At 42.2% G+C, this 17,074-nt stretch overlaps 1 protein-coding gene across 2 annotated transcripts in view; it reads right to left on the bottom strand.

The window, feature by feature from the left end:
* The window catches only part of LOC126279108 (long-chain fatty acid transport protein 1-like), a 322,787-nt gene that overhangs the window by 304,907 nt on the left and 806 nt on the right, over window positions 1-17,074 (bottom strand). The gene's annotated exons all lie outside the window — the stretch shown is intronic.

Raw genomic sequence — 17,074 nt, 5'->3', positions numbered from 1 at the left:
CTGTGCTGTATCTTCAATCCCTTCTCACACCCGGTACATACGAGGGTAATCCCAAAAGTAAGGTCTATTTTTTTATATAAATACATATACCTTGTTTATTTCTACAATTGTTTACATCAGTTTAAAGCTTGGACATTTAGCTATTTTTCGACCCAATAACCATTTCTGTCGATGCATTTTTGTAGACGCTGTGGCAGTTTTTATATGCCCATGTTATACCAGGTCGTCGCCATGCTGTTCAGAAAGTTATGAACCTGTTCTTTCATCTCGTCGTCGGAGCTGAATCGCTGGGACCACAATTAACGCTGACAGATACTCTGAAAAAACTCAAACGGGAAATTCAGAACCGAAGAAGAGGAATGTTGAGCAAGAGCGTACACATTCTCCATGACAACACTCGCCCACACATCGCTCGGCAAACCGTTGCTCTCCTGCAAGAGTTTCAGTGAAACATAATCACCCACCCACCCTATAGTCCTGACTTGACGCCCAGTCACTATCACCTGTTCCCTAGGTTAAAAGAACATTTGGCCGGCAAGCGATTCAGCTCCGACGACGAGGTGAAAGAAGAGTTTCATATCTTTCTGAGCAGCATCGCGGCGAGCTGGTATAACATGGGCATACAAAAACTGCCACAGCGTCTACAAAAATGCATCGACAGAAATTGTGATTATGTAGAAAAATAGCTAAATGTTCAAGCAGTAAACTGATGAAAACCACTGTAGAAATAAACAGGTCTATGTACTTATATAAAAAAATAGGAGACCTTTCTTTAGGGATTACCCTCGTACCTTGGCGCGGCTGTTGACACAACCATCAACGCCGACTACATTGCGGAAGAACCCAAGTTACCCATAAAGAGCGAATGATTTCGTGTCCCTAACGTTTGCTGCGAGGTTCGAAATTGGCTAGGCTCAAATTTGGGTTCTTCAGAAACCGTGGTTTTTCGTACTTTTTAAAAACTGAACAGAAATTTGGTTTATTGAATGTTGCTCTGAAGAACATGATTGAACCCACAGAAGACACCATAACATCTTTATCTGTTGTTACGCTGGCGACATGGTTACGAGTGGGGTACAGAATTCGTGCTGGACGGATTCAGGTTCAAATTACAGGGACCTTTTCTGGTTTATGATTCGTGTAGCTTCCCTAACCGGAATGCATCTGTCCCGTGACTCAATGTTATCCCATTATAATTCCTCTACGGACTGTGCAGACGACAGAAGGTAACTAGAAACTGAGAAAGTGCGTAAAGAATATACAGCCGCTAGTTAGAAACATACAGAACATACGCAAAATTCTCTGATCAATAACGTTTTAGAAATGCATAATAAGCAGCTGACAAAGCTACATCTGCATATAAACTGTCATTCGCATTAATGTGACCTCCTGGTGAAAGCCTAAGTAGCTGCCTTTTGCAGAGCGGACTGCTACAAGATGTGAAGGAACAGTGTGTTAGGTTCTGGAAGGTAAAGACAGCGATGTGGAACCATGCCGACTCCATTGCTGAAGCCAGGTGCGCTACATTTCTCAGTTGAGGATAGGTGGTCCCACTGGGTTTAAATTCCGGGAGCACAGTGAGCTCATCCTGGAGCCCTTCGAACCATGCACGTACACTACAAGCTGTGTGACACGTTGCATCGTCCTGCTGGTAGGCGCCATCGTGACAAATGTTGTTGTTGTTGTTGTGGTCTTCAGTCCTGAGACTGGTTTGATGCAGCTCTCCGTGCTAATCTATTCTGTGAAACCTTCATCTCCCAGCACCTACTGCAACCTACATCCTTCTGAATCTGCTTAGTGTAGTCATCTCTTTGTCTCCCTCTACGATTTTTACCCTCCACGCTGCCCTCCAATACTAAATTGGTGATCCCTTGATGCCTCAGAACATGTCCTACCAACCGATCCCTTCTTCGGGTCAAGTTGTGCCACAAACTTCTCTTCTCCCCAATCCTATTCAATACTTTCTCATTAGTTATGTGATCTACCCATCTAATCTTCAGCATTCTTCTGTAGCACCACATTTCGAAAGCTTCTATTCTCTTCTTGTCCAAACTATTTATCGTCCATGTTTCACTTCCATACATGGCTACACTCCATACAAATACTTTCAGAAATGACTTCCTGACGCTTAAATCTAATACTCCATGTTAACAAATTTCTGTTCTTCAGAAACGCTTTCCTTGCCATTGCCAGTCTACATTTTATATCCTCTCTACTTCGACCATCATCAGTTATTTTGCTCCCCAAATAGCCAAACTCCTTTACTACTTTAAGTGTCTCATTTCCTAATCTAATTTCCTCAGCATCACCCGACTTAATTCGACTACATTCCATCCTGACAAATAAAAACCGCAAATAGGGGTGGACATGGTCCCCAAGGCTAGACGCGTACTTGGGGTGACCCACTGTGCCTTCTAGAATGACGAAAACACCCAGGGAATGCCACGAAAATATTCCCAGCCCATAACGCCCTCTCGTCCGACCTGGACCCTTCAGAGATTGTTGCAGTGTGCTTTCAGTCCGATGAAGCGTCAGGGAAATTCAAGATCACGAGGTATTTATCGGCAGTCGCTCTTCCCATGCACATTATGGTAACAGGAAAAGAACTGCGGACAGAGACGGAGGAGGGGGGAGTCAGTGATACCGCAACTGGCAGGAGTTAGCAGCTAACGGGACGATGACGACAAATATCATTATAGAGATGACTAATGCCTTTTAACCTGGATATGTAAATCAAAGTTAGGTCTGGCGTTTTTGAGCGTCAACGAAGCTATAGACAGAACCAATAATGGCTTTTTACTAAGAACAATGAGGATTATGGGTTTTAACGAGCGGTTCGCACGTAAGAATATTCGTCATTCAAAAAATTGAAGATGCATTTTATGTATAATTATGAGCGTAAATTATACATTAATTGGCACCATGCAACAACAGTTTCTTTCCCTCTACAAGATCGTCTCTCACCGCCCGCAATGGCGTCGTTACCATAAATAATGGTAAATTGGAGTTGCGCAAATGACTTACGAGATAGTGGAATGGGTCTCAAGCAGAAACGACGTTATGTCCCTCGCCTGGATTCCCAGAGGTTTGCGTGTCGACTCAGCAGAGAATGTAAGCGCCGCTAACTCGGCAAGTCCGGTGGAAGTTAAGCGACGCTTTGTGCCGGAAATCGCACGCTGAGGGGAAACACGAATGTACTGCTACAGAACTACATGCAATGCGCCGCATTGTTAAAGCTGTAGTCAGCACTGGCGGGTCGTTTGTTTTACAAGGCGCTAAAATGCAGTAGGCAGCTACGGTCACTCGTCTTAAACAGGACTATAAGATATTTCGCGACTACACGTGTCAGCAACTAAGAGTTATAATGTCTGTCTGCACTGCTGGCTATCTGAAGTACATGATCCAGTCAATAACAAACGTTAAATACGCTTGAAGTTTAATACATGTTTGAATATACAGGCTGGCGCAGATAAAAATAGCCAATGTAAGTGTAAAGAAAATGCAGTGAAATTACAAAAACGAAGAGCTGAAATGGACCTACCATTTATTTAAAGTGAAAAATACACTTATAGAAGATGCTGAAAGTGACCCCCTGCAACAGTACACAGCTGTGCACGTCTAAGCGTATTCAGATACACCCGGCATAAAGTTCGGATCTCGATAGCGTCAACTTCACGGCTGATGCTGTCTTTCGTTCCTGTATTGTGTGTGGATTTGATACATATATTTTGGTCCTCAAACGTCCCCACAAGAAAAAAATCATATGTTGTTAGATCCGGCGAACGTGGTGGCCATAAATGTTTGCTGACAGTTCATTGCTCAGTGAAGATGATATGGACTCGTTCCAGGGATACCTTAGAAGCGTGGCATGTTGCCCCTTCTCGCAGGAAGAAGCAGTACTGCCTTTCATATTAAGTGAGTTGAGCAACAAAGTATCAAAAATTTCCATAATTGCAACCTTGTTGATGGTAGTGTCTAAAAATATCGGTCCAATCATGCAAACGAATATTTTTTCCATCATGGAGTGGTTGCTGACACACAATGTTACGGTTCTCTGTTGGCTAGTACATCGTGTTGTGTGAATTCATATCACCGGTAAGATGAAACCATGCTTCGTCACTCATGATGTAATGGCAAGGGTCTGACAAACCACAAACCGTTGTGGCAGCGCGGTTTTGAGGCGCCATGTCACGGACTGCGCGGCCCTCCCGCCGGAGGTTCGGGTTCCTCCCTCTAGCATATATATATATATATATATATATATATATATATGTGTGTGTGTGTGTGTGTGTGTGTGTTTGTTTTAGATTAAGTAGTAAGTCTAGCGACCGATGACCTCAGCAGTTTGATTCTTTAGGAATTCACACATTTGAACATTTTTTTTCGAACGAACCCTTGTTGATGTTATTCAAAATCCACGTGCAGTAATCTACACTTTCCTGAGCGTCGTCTTCTCTAAATTCCTGCACAATCCTCACACGATATGGCTTCAAACAGACTTTTCAATATCCGCTGGCAACTCCCCCTACTTATATGCGCCTCTTGAGCCAATTTAAGTGTAGACTTCTTTGAGCACTGAATAATTCTTCGGCGAATGTCGGAACAATAACTTCTTGTGTGCAAAGTGAATCAGTTCTTTGTCGTTTTACATTCTGCACAAATCCGTAGGTGCGCCAATTTCGATACAGAATTATCTATTTCTCCCTTTGCTGGTAGTTCTCTATCTGAATACTTGATCCCGAAAATTTCGCGAATTTCCTTAATCGAACCTGTTTCCACATATGCTTTAACAATTTCCATTCTCTCTTCCATCGAGAAAGTCATCTTGCAGAACGCAAAGAGAAACTTCCAGCTTCACTTATGAAATAAACAGATGCTAGCAGAAGAATTCTATTATCGCATAAAACTATCCATTGTTGTTGCTGTTTATTTCACAAGTCGAAATATTGCAATCGCATTCAAAAGGAAGACGGGCTACTGTTAACGAAGCCACCCTGCACAAATGATTACTATTTTTGCGCAACCGCATAATTTAGGTAGGAGTAATGCCATCCACATTCATGCATAAGATTACACAGCTGGTTCCTCATTAACAAATCGCAGTTGAATGTTGGTTGTTCGTGAGAAGATTGTTATACCATGTGAGAGGAAGAGACACGTGTCGGAATTAGCCACCGGCAGGATCGTGGCCTAGCGACATTCCTGTTCATTGTTCGCGAAGTTCCACTTCACGTTGGTTGGGAACCTCCCGACTGTCATGCAAATCTGATATCGATGGATTCAAGTGAGTCACACTTATCGGCAGGAGCTAAACAGCACCACGCAACTAACGCCCGAGAGGACAGACACATAGCTCGCTTGGCTGCCCTGGATAGTATAAACACCTCACGTTCCTTGACCCTAGAAATGCTTTTGTTTGTACAAGACAAGTATCTGCAAGGACAGTGCAAAGGCTTCTGGAGTACCAGGTGGTGGATTACTTCACTAAACACAGGTTTCACAATGCTAATAAGGACAGTAAGTAATACATTGGAACAAGGGTAAAGAAATACGTAGGTCCAAATCAAGCCCATGCAGAGAACAGAACTACGATGAAGAATGTCGTATGTGATTACAGAGGTAGGAGTACAATATTTTAACCTGGAAATGTAAATCGACGTTAGGTCTGGCGTTTTCAGACTTCTATGACGCTATTGATAGAACCAACCATGTATTTTTACTAAACTAAGAGCAATGGGGAATATGGGTTTTAACGAGCGTTTCCTGCAACTAAAGGGGGTAGGACGTCAAACGCGCCGACTTGGAGCAGGAGAGGCACCACAGGACATTTTATTTTCTACTGTCTATACTTTTACAAATAAATTCATAAAACTGTCAGCATGACCAGGAAGGATTCAGGATTCACACTCATAGCAGTAGAAGTGCAAAAAACATAACAAAATATTTTTTTTTTAGATACGAAATTTAATCATTTTTTCACTTACTGTTGGCTGCATTTGTTGCTATAGCTACATTTTTCTTCACAAGTAAGAGATTCTTTGATGAATTTTGCACAGCATACAAACCATACTTACAGGTGTATGAAACTCAAGAATTTTCCAAATATATTAAAAACTGTGGTAAAAATTTGATTTTTTTCTAAACAAAGTTTAAAACGTAACAGCTCATTCATTTTTTCGTAAATTAAATAGATTCCAGAGTTTCAGACACCTGTAAGTATGGTTTGTATGGTGTGCAAAATTCATCGAACAGTCTCTTACTTATGAAGAAAAGTGTACCTATAGTAACAAATGCAGCCAATAGTAAGTGAAAAAATGATGAAATTTCACATGTAAAAAAATTATTTTGTTATGTTTTTGAACTTCCGCTGCTACGAGTGTGAATCCTGAATCCTTCCTGGTCATGTTGAGAAAGTTTTATGAATTTACTTGTAAAAGTATAGACAGTGGAAATTAAAATGTCCTCTGGTGCCTCTCCTGCCCCAAGTCAGCCCGTTTGACGTCCTACCTCCCTTAAGTGCAAATGCATTTCATACAAGAAACGCTTTGACAAGTTTACGCCGATGAGATGAGCGTTATCGTCAACTTCAGCGAGGAGATGGATTTAGTGATGCAAATGATGAGTCCAGACGCCAAGGCTAATGAAGTAAGTATTAACACCAAGAAATCTAAAATAATGCTCCTTGGTGCCCCATGCCAACTACACGGAAGTGACGAATCAGAAAAAGCAGCTTGGAATAATCCTGATGCCAAAATCCATGAGAACTAAAAGCAATGAAGTGGCAAATTGAGCTGAGCATATTGTGAGCGATTCTTGGAGAACATAATACACTAGTCAAATATATGTGACCACCTGCCAAAAGTCCAAATAACCACCTTTTTCAGCCCGAACCACTGAGAGACGTGCATGAAGAGTGGCAATAAGGTTCTGGAAGGTACGGTCAGGAATGTGGCACTATGCCAACTTCAGTGCCGTGGCTAGATGTACTAGGTTTCTCGGTTGAGAATCCATGACGCAAACAGCCCCATTGGGATGGTCCCACCTATTCTCGATTGGATTTAAATCCTGGAAGTTTAGTGGCCAGTGGACTACGTTAATCCATTCTGCTGCTCTTCGAACAAAGCACGTGCACTGCGAGCTGTGTGACATGTTGTACTGTTCTGGTGGCAGATGCCGTCGTACTGCGGATAAACAAAATCTCATGGATAGAAGCATACTTGAGTAGATACGTCGTGTCTTCCAGAATGACGAGATCACCCAGGGAATGCCACGAAAACATTCCCCGGACCCACCCGCCCGACGATTGTAGGATATTTGCTTTCAGACGTTTCACACGCCAATGGCCATCCAAGGGTACCAATACGGGCATACAGGCCTCCCAATATGGTGTCGTAAAGGGAATAATATGGTGTATTGTAATATGGTATATTGGGATCTCGAACAAAACCAACCAACTTTCAGAAAAAAACGTATTGCATTGCTTATTGAAGGCCCTCGTAGCTTCTGCTTCTAATGGAGCGCAAGTTACCCAAACTATGATCATCCAAGCGTTTGATAATGACAACATTTAACGATTTCCAAACAAATTTCAAACGCAATTTTAAAACCTTTTCTGAACTTTTTCTCGCTTACTTGCTTAACGTCAAATATTTAACACAGTAACTCATTTGTTAAGTAGTCATATGTTTCATACACGATGGTTTGATTGTTTAAAGAGGGATGGAGGGATTATTGGGAAATGATTAAGTGTTTATTTCCTGCAAATTGGGTGAGCCTTAGCGACACCTAGTGTGCCGCACTGCTAAAAACTGTTGCATGTATTCAACATGCCTGTTCGAATGCGTTATACGTGGTACTTACAATTTCACATGAAACGAAGTTTTTCTGGCTTTTTATTTTCTGACTGTCACACTTACATGTTTGGGGGGATGCGGGAGTAAAGTCTTATACCCCAGTATGAGAACATGAATTCTGATTTTAGCGCATTTTTTTTACTTGGTCCCCTTTAAAGCAGGTGTGGTCATAACACCACTGACCGAAATTAATTACCTGGTGTATCAGATTGTGGCAGGTAACTGGATAAAAAACACAAACGCTTTCCTGGATCGTTGTAAATTTTGGTGCGAATACATCGCAACTCGTAAGCAGAATACTTTCGCATCGGGTGTCATCCTAATCGAAAGAAACTATTGTCAACGGTAGAATTTGAGGACATTGTGATGGAAGTGATCAGGCAAACTAGAGCAAACCAAAACCAGGATGGCTGAACAAGAATTGAGCAGCGGTCTTAACCATCGCCACCAAAGTCTTGTTTTTCGTGAGTAACAGGCTAGTGCTTTTTCATTCAGTATCAGACCGGATTGTATCATATTATAGAATATGTACAGAATGCATTGAAAATATGACAATCTAGACTCACAGACAAACTGCTTCAAGTTCGATTTCCCAATAAAAAAAGGTATCGAAAAATACGAGGGTCGGTCAAAAAGTAATGCCTCCCATTTTTTTTCTACTTAAAAAAATTAAGTTAAGTGAAAAATTTGAATTTGGTGCCATTCCTCAAACCTTCTTCTGCAATCCACTGCAGTAGTAACTTTCTGTGTCAACAGGTGGCAGCACAGCAGAAGTTTGTAAGATGGCCGACATCGATGTTCGTTTGAGACAGCGTTGTGTGATTGAATTCTTGAATGCAGAAGGTGAAACGCCCATACGCATTTATGAAAGACTGAAGAAGGTGTATGGTGTTGTGACAGTGGATGTCAGCACTGTTAGACGATGGGTTCGTCGTTGTAAGGAAGCTGAAGGGCAAACACCGTTGACTGACGAAAAGCGGAGCGGCAGGCCGGTGAGTGCAGTGACTCCACACAACATTCAGCAAGTTGATGACATCATTCGTGGTGACCGTCGGGTGACTGCAGATGAAGTGTGTCGCATTATTTCTCTTAGTAAAGGCAGTGTGATCACGATTATTAAACAGTTGGGGTACTCAAAAGTTTGTGCACGGTGGGTTCCAAGAATGTTAACCGATCAGAATAAAGAGGCAAGGAAAACAATAGCGTCCCAACACTTGCAGCGCTTCCGTTTGGAGGGAGATGAGTTTCTGAAAAAAATTGTGACCGGGGACGAAACATGGGTGCATTTTTTGATCCCGAATCAAAGAGGCAGTCAATGGAGTGGCGTCACACAAGCTCGCCGAGGAGGAAAAAATGCAAAACTGTGCGATCGGCAGGGAAAGTTATGGCAACAGTTTTCTGGGATACAGAGGGTGTGATTCTGGTTGACTTTTTGGAGCAGGGATGCACAATAAATTCTGTTCAATACGTCACAACCCTCAAAAAACTTAAAGCACGTCTTCAGCGAGTTCGTCCAACAAAATCAATGGCAGATGTTCTTCTTTTGCATGACAATGCAAGACCACACACTAGTCGTCACACCTCTGACGAGATTGTCAAAATTGGATGGGAAGTTTTGCCTCATCCCCCATACAGCCCTGACCTGGCACCATCAGACTTCCATCTGTTCGGGCCACTAAAAGAAGCTCATCGTGGGATTCATTTTGAAGATGAGGAGGCCGTCAAAACATCCGTGTGTCAATGGCTTAGGAAGCAGAGCTGTGATTTTTACGTGCTGGGATACATGGCCTTGTTCAAAGATGGACCAAAACTGTAGAGATGGGCGGAGATTACATTGAAAAATGACAAAATGATCCTCAATGTTGTGGTTTTCAACCTATGTAATTGCATTTAAATTTCCTGACAATTAAACGTAGAAAAAAAATAGGAGGCATTACTTTTTGACTGACCCTCGTAGCTTCAGAATGGTCCTGCGGGCTGGATAGGCCGCAAAGGGCCCAATGACAGGGTTTGCTTTGCATGGCCTCCACGTTCACCCGACCTAACGCCATGCGATTTTTTTTCCTTTGGGACTTCATCAAGGATCGTGTGTACGTGCCTCAGTTACCAACAGAACCCCCCCCCCCCCCCCCCTCCTGAATTAAGAAACCGGATTGAAACAGCTGTTGCTACAATCACTGAAGACACACTTATCAACGTTAGGGAAGAACTCGGCTATAGACTTGATGTATCCCGTGTGACAAATGGTGCTCACATTGAACATTTATAAGGTTCTTGGTAAAACTATTAGAGTTGCTCTTTCATTTGACATACCATTTGTAACTGTACGTTTAATATATTAAATATTACAAAGCATTAAAACCCCGATATTCATTTATAAACACCCTGTAGATGGCGAAACGTGAGGCCAGGAGACTTGGACGAACCCAAAACAATGTCGCATCGCGTCGTTTTTAGCCACGACATCCGTTTTAGACCCGGGAGCGATGACCAGATGATTCGTGTGGCCAGACTCGCGCCTTGTAATAAAAACGGAAGCGAGAGATTTTCGTAATCCAGCAATTCAAGGAGTCGGGAACAAGAACCGAAAGGTACGTTGTTGGGAGACTTCCAACCTGTTGACTTAGCGTTACAGGAAAGTGCCCCGCACATATTGCCTAGCAGGTCTAACAATAAGCTTGAAAGACCACTAGCGTAGTACTGGAAGACATCTCCTCCGCTATACGCTATGAATAATATAACCGTGACGATGATATTTGATTCTTGGGGTGTTCAACTGCGCTGTTGTCAGCGCCCGTACAAATTCCCAATCTTTTCACAGTCCAGTCACGCCACTGTTCCCGAATGACGACGATGACAACACAAACACCCAGTCCCTGAGCGAGATTCGAGCTCAGGGCCCCGTGATGCAGAGGCAGCAACATTAGCCACTATACTACGAGATGCGGACGGTAATTTGAAAGTTTTTCGACTAGAGCACAGAAGTCGTTGATAACAATGAAATTTTGTTCGGTATGTTGGTAATGTATGTCAAGTGAAACCCTGATTTGTAGAATAGTTTTCTGTGTACCCCATTTTAAGATATTGGTGTTGAGTGAGCATTGTCCAAATGGTTAAACTCTGATACGTCACCACAGAATTAATTATATGCAGTTTATTTGCCAATGAATACAGCTATCCAAAGTTGTCAAATGTATATGCAGTCTGCTCCATTACTTTTAAAAGTTAAGAAATGCTGGGTTCAAACAACGCCATACTTCTCTTGACGTGGTCTTTGAGAAGCAAGTCTAAAAATGCAAAAACAAAGCGAATGACGAGAAAGTGCACAATACAGTATTGGACGATCTGCAGTGACTGCTGCATGAAGTATCATAAGAAAGATTACAGTACATTTTAAATGCTGAACCGACTATATGAGACATGATTATTGCATATTTTTTAATACTGAGAAAAATGAATTTCTCACCGTTTTAGAAAGAAACAAAATTACTTCGTGCGTCGACGTCTTAATGTGAATGACTGCAAGAGCGCGTCCAGGATGCTCGGTTTCTCACGACTCTTTTTGTTTTGGGGGAGGGAGTGCTGCTTCTGCTGCTGCACTCTTCACACCAACGCACCTGGATTGACACGTTGGGGCCACCAGAAATGAAATAACCAATGGAAGACACTGGCCTAGAGTATACATCATACGAGGTCAGTTTCGTCTATCACAGAATTTAAGGCCAGTATTTTCACAGTGGAAGCAGCGATTCTGTTACTGATTATCCTGCAAGGTTAAAACAATAACTGCCAAATACAACGCAGGTGTTCTGGAAATAATAAATGTCAAAAGACCTTACCACAAATTTCCAATTTGCAAAAACGAATTTTTCGTTAGAAAATAGACGCAAGTGCTTCGGACAACAGGAATTACTCTAACATCCCCCAATGTCCACCAGATTTGGCACTCTAACTTCCAACTGCTACAACATCTATAGGAATTAGGATTTGCGGATATGTTTTTATTTCTTTGATTTGTGTTTTTCAGGCCTCCTGCTCACTGGAAAACTGATCCAAAAAGGGAAGGCAGTAGAACTACTATCATTCGAGAAAAGTTGAGTTCCTTTCCCGTCAGGCCAAGCAAAGTCAGGTTTTCGGGGTGTTCGCAACGCAAATCACGCGGCGATGACTCAAATCACAGCCTGTTCCATCCACCACCACACTCTGATTCAGTTTAACAGAGGCCGTTCCAAGAAGGAATAAGTTATGAGCCAAGAATGTCAAGAAACTTACTGGTACTCCTACGGTATTTAATTTGTGTTTGCATGCGGTCTAATTCTCGAAAGAGCCATGTCGTGGCCATTATGACTACGGCAGTTATCAGTCATTGCTCACATTTGTTTATTGGCTCAATCAGGTTCGACACTTAAAAATTGTCTTCTGCCAATATTACTACTTTGGCAATGGCTGCTCATACTACACACTGCCGCAGCCATCGGTATATTGGATCCTGAGAATGATTAAAGTGCCGAAACCGGTTTAGCCAAAAATAAATGTGAGCATTGACTGATGACTTTTGTAATAAAATTTGACGTGCTCAATGATTGCGCGCCGCTTCGTCACGTGACGTGATAGGGTCCCTAGACAAAAACTATAACGCCCGTGATGTTAATTATGATGCAATGCACTAATATGAAAGGCACACCTTCCACGACACGCCACGTTAACAATTTGTGTCAATAAAAAAAGTAAAAAAATAATTTTTGAGAGTATATTCATTTTATGTGCCTCTGTCTTCAGACGTTTGTTTATTTACGCGTGGCGAACATTGTTTCTTAAGATGTTTTCCAATAGCTGTCTTAAAAACTTCCATTGCAAAATTGTGCAACGCCTTTAGTAAAAACCAAATGTTCACGACAAGTAAAAAGAAAAAAGTAAACGCCTGAAGATGGGCTGTTACGTGTCTTGAAATATCTTGGAAAAATAAACGCCCATGAAGGCAGCTGGCTGCAGCTAATACACTATAAACTATCTTCAGTTTCAACAGTTGCAGTGTTCTAATATGTCCATAGTAGAAAAGAATTATTTAATGATGATAATAGTAAAACAAAATACGGCAATGGGACAGGCAGTTCTAGCCCACAACTAGTCCTAACTTTGCGATTCTTCAACTTTTGTCCCCCCCCCCTTTTATTAAAAAAAAAAAAAAAAAAAAAAAAGGGAACGGAGAACACACGTACGTCGCCTTAGAATTATACAGCGTACGTGAATAGTTTAAATAAATGGCATAGCGTGAACGACTGTCATTTTTGAATATTTTAATTTCCAGACTTGCAGCTCGAGTAGCTGCATGCAGATTCCGATTTGCAACAGGAAGAAATTTAATTAATACATACGCAGCAACAAGATAATACTACCGGCAGCAGAAAGTTGAGAAAACACGGTCGTAAATTGAAGGATCATCATCGTAACCTGCGTTCACGACGTACATAAGAGAAGTACGAGGGTTAAAGTCATTATCCTTAAACATACTGCTGAATTCAGTACAGTTGTTAGTCGTGTAGAACGGGGAGAGAAAGACATTAGGCGACAGCTAGAGTGTAATTGAAACACAAAATCGCTACAAGGTGAAAGCGAATAACGATTGGCTGTGCGTACCTCACTGCACAAACACTAAAGTGCTTGCATATACTCGCTGTTTTGATCTGTCGTATAACAAAGGCGGGGAAAACGAAATTCCACAGACGGCAGTTTTTGTCCCAGCCACACTAGTCCCAAATTCCTCACAAATTTCATGACCTGCAATTTACCAAACATCCGTAGTCTATTAAGTGCCAAGTTCAGAGGTGCACAAACACGACACTAGCAACCACTTATCGCACGCTGGTAATGTGCTTGTCTACACGAAAATTGCTTCTTTGAATAATCTCACTACGGTAACGATAACACTAAATATTGTCCCTGTGATAAAAGAAAGCCGTGCCTTACAATTTCGAAGACTACAAATACTCAAGGGATCATATAATCTTGGGGAAAAATGAGCATGCAAGAAACGTTGCTATGACTTAGTAACACTACGGGAAACTCACCATTCATCGACATCGTTCATAGAAATGTTATGTCGAAATGTTATGTTTCAACGACACGTCAGGCAGCTTTATCGACAATGGCGAGCGATCAACTCATTTCCAAATAATGCAATTGACAGATTTCATTTATTGAGTCTGCAATGCTTCATAATAAACAGGGCATTAATGAACAAGGTGATTAAGAATGCCAGCCTCTAGAGACTATGACAGATAATAATTGCAGTAAGAGCAAGAAAAATTTCTTCTTTTTGGATTGGTAATTCAACTTATCACATACATTTCTAGGTGGAAAAAATATACCACACGTTGGTCGTGCACAGTTTGTATTGCTGCTCATCGCGTGTTTACTACGAGCTCAAATCGCGTCAACACAGCAAACATGAGTGACGAAATCTCGTAAAGGATTAGAGAACAAATGCACCTAAATCGCACTGCTGAAAACACTCGAATTAGTCAAGAACGATTCAAGGCAGGCGCGCGCTCTCCCACACACACACGTGAGACTGCATCCCATGTCAGATATGGCCAACAACTGAACACACGTTGAAATAAGTAACTGGATCACCTGATCATGTTATTGCCGATGAAATACAAATATTAATAAAAATGTGAAGTGAGCTTTTATTTGATTAGCATGAAAAACTAATGCTTAGGAATTATTAGTTTAACATTTTGAACCATCGATGATAAGCCGTTTCAAACATGAAATTCCTGAAGCGGCTAACTGAAACCCCTTGAGCCATGGAACACACGAGTTACAATAGCATCCTCCATTGTCGCAACGAGGTACCTGCGCGAGGTAAGCCTGAATTCAGCAAGTACCACACGTACGCTAACTACCAGAAATGCGATCGTATAGGATATCAAGTGAATCTTGTGACTGGAATAAGGACTTTTAGTTAGGGAGGACGCGGATATTGTCTTGGATGGGGAGTCATCGTCAGATGAAGTAACTTCAGGTGTGCCTCACGGAAACGTGATGGGGGCCCCGATTGTTCAAGTTGTATATTAATGGCCTAGCAGACAATATAAGTACTAATCTCAGCCTTTTTGCAGACGACGCAGTTATCTATGATGTACTGTCTGAACGAAGCTGCATAAATATTCAGTCAGATCTTGATGAGATTTCGAAGTGGTGCGAAGATTGTCAACTTGCTTTAAATGTTCCTAAACGTAAAATTTTGCACTTCACAGAACGAAAAATGTAGTACACCATGACTATAATATCACTGAGTAACTTTTGGAATCAGCCAACTCATACAAATACTTGTGGCTAGCTGTTTTTACGGATATGAAATGGAATGATCACAAAGGCTCAGTTGCAGATAAAGCAGGTGGTACACTCCGGACTATTGGTATAATACTGGAGAAGTGTAGTCGGTCTACAAAGGAGACTGCTTACATATAACTTGTGCGACCAGTTCTAGAATCTTGTCCCAGTGTGTGGGACCCGTGCCAAATAGCACTAACAGAGGATATTGGAAGTATAAATAGAAGAGCAATACAAATGGTCGCAGGTCTCCTTGATCCGTGGCAGAGTATTGGAGAGATACTGAACTGGAAGACTCCTGAAGATAGACGTAAACTATCCCGAGAAAGTCTATTAACGAAGTTTCAAGAACCAGCTTTAAATGATGACGAGAGGAATATACACCGAAGAGCCACAGAAACTGGTACACCTGCCTAATATCGTGAAGGGCCCCCGCGAGTACACACAAGTGCCGCAACACGACGTGGCATGGACTTGATTAATCTGTGAAGCAGTGCTGGAGGGAACTGACACTGAATCCTGCACGGCTGTCCATAAATCCGTAAGAGTACAAGGGGATGGAGATCTCTTCTGAACAGCACGTTGCAAGGCAACTCGGATATGCTCAACAATGTTCATGCCTGGGCCCCATTTGGTAGTTAGCAGAAGTGTTCAAACTCGGGACAGTGTTCATGGAGCCATTCTGCAGCAATTATCGACGTGTGGGGTGTTCCATTTTCCCGCTGACATTGCCCAAGTCCGACTGAATGCACAATGGACATGAATGGATGCAGGTGATCACACAGGATGCTTACTTACGTGTCACTGTCCAAATAGTTAGTAGACGTATCAGAGGTCCCATATCACTACAACAGCACACGCCCCACACCATTACAGACACTCCACCAGCCTGAACAGTCCCCTGATGACATGTAGGGTCCATGGATTCATGAGGTTGTCTCCATACCAGTACATGCCCATCCACTCGATTTGAAACGAGACTCGTCCGACGATGAAACATGTTTCCAGACATATGTCGGTGTTGACAGGTCTAGGCGAAGAGTAAAGCTTTGTGTCGTACAGTCATCAAGGGTAGAGTGGGGCCTTCGGCTCCGAAAGCTCATATCGATGATAATTCGTGGGAATGGTTCGCTTGTTGATGGCCTAGCATTGAAATCTGCAGCAATTTGCGGAAGGTTGCACTTCTGTCATGTTGAACTTTTCTCTTCAGCAGTCGTTGGTCCCGTTCTTGTAGGATTTTTTCCCGGCCTTAGCGATTTCGGAGATTTGATGCTTCAGCGGATTCCTGATGTTCACGGTACACTACTGAAATAGTCGTACGGGAAAATCCCCACTTCATCGCTACCTCGGAGGTGCTGTCCCATCGCTGGTGCGCCGAATACAACACTACGTTCAAACTCTATTGTCGATAACCTATCATTGTAGAAGCAGTAACCGAACTAACAGCTGCGCCAGATTCTTGTCTTACATAGACATTGCCGACCGCAGCACTGTATGCTGCCTATTTAAATATCCCTGTGTTTGAATACGCTTGTCTTTACCAGTTTCACTGGCGCTTCAGTGTATTACAATCCCATACGTATCGCTCACATAGGATAAGATTAGAATAACTGGTGTATCCAAATTCGTTCAATCATTCTTTCCGCGCCCCAGAACGGAATGAAACGAGAAGAAATCCTAATAATTGGTTCAGTGGAACGACCCTCTGCCATGCGCCCTACGGTGGTTTGCGGAGTATAGATGTAGACAAGAAAACAATTGATGGAAAAGAGTGAAAAACTGTGAGCTCAGGTTTTTTGTTTGAGACTATGTTAATAACAATTTATAACTCAATGTTCTGGAGTTTGAAAGTGAGTAAACTGGGATTTTCTCCAAAAGGACAC

The sequence above is a fragment of the Schistocerca gregaria genome, chromosome 6 (assembly GCF_023897955.1).
Source record: "Schistocerca gregaria isolate iqSchGreg1 chromosome 6, iqSchGreg1.2, whole genome shotgun sequence".
Classification (NCBI taxonomy): domain Eukaryota; kingdom Metazoa; phylum Arthropoda; class Insecta; order Orthoptera; family Acrididae; genus Schistocerca; species Schistocerca gregaria.
The sequence above is the reverse complement of the archived record's forward strand: the minus strand, read 5'-3'. Positions and strand labels throughout refer to the sequence as shown.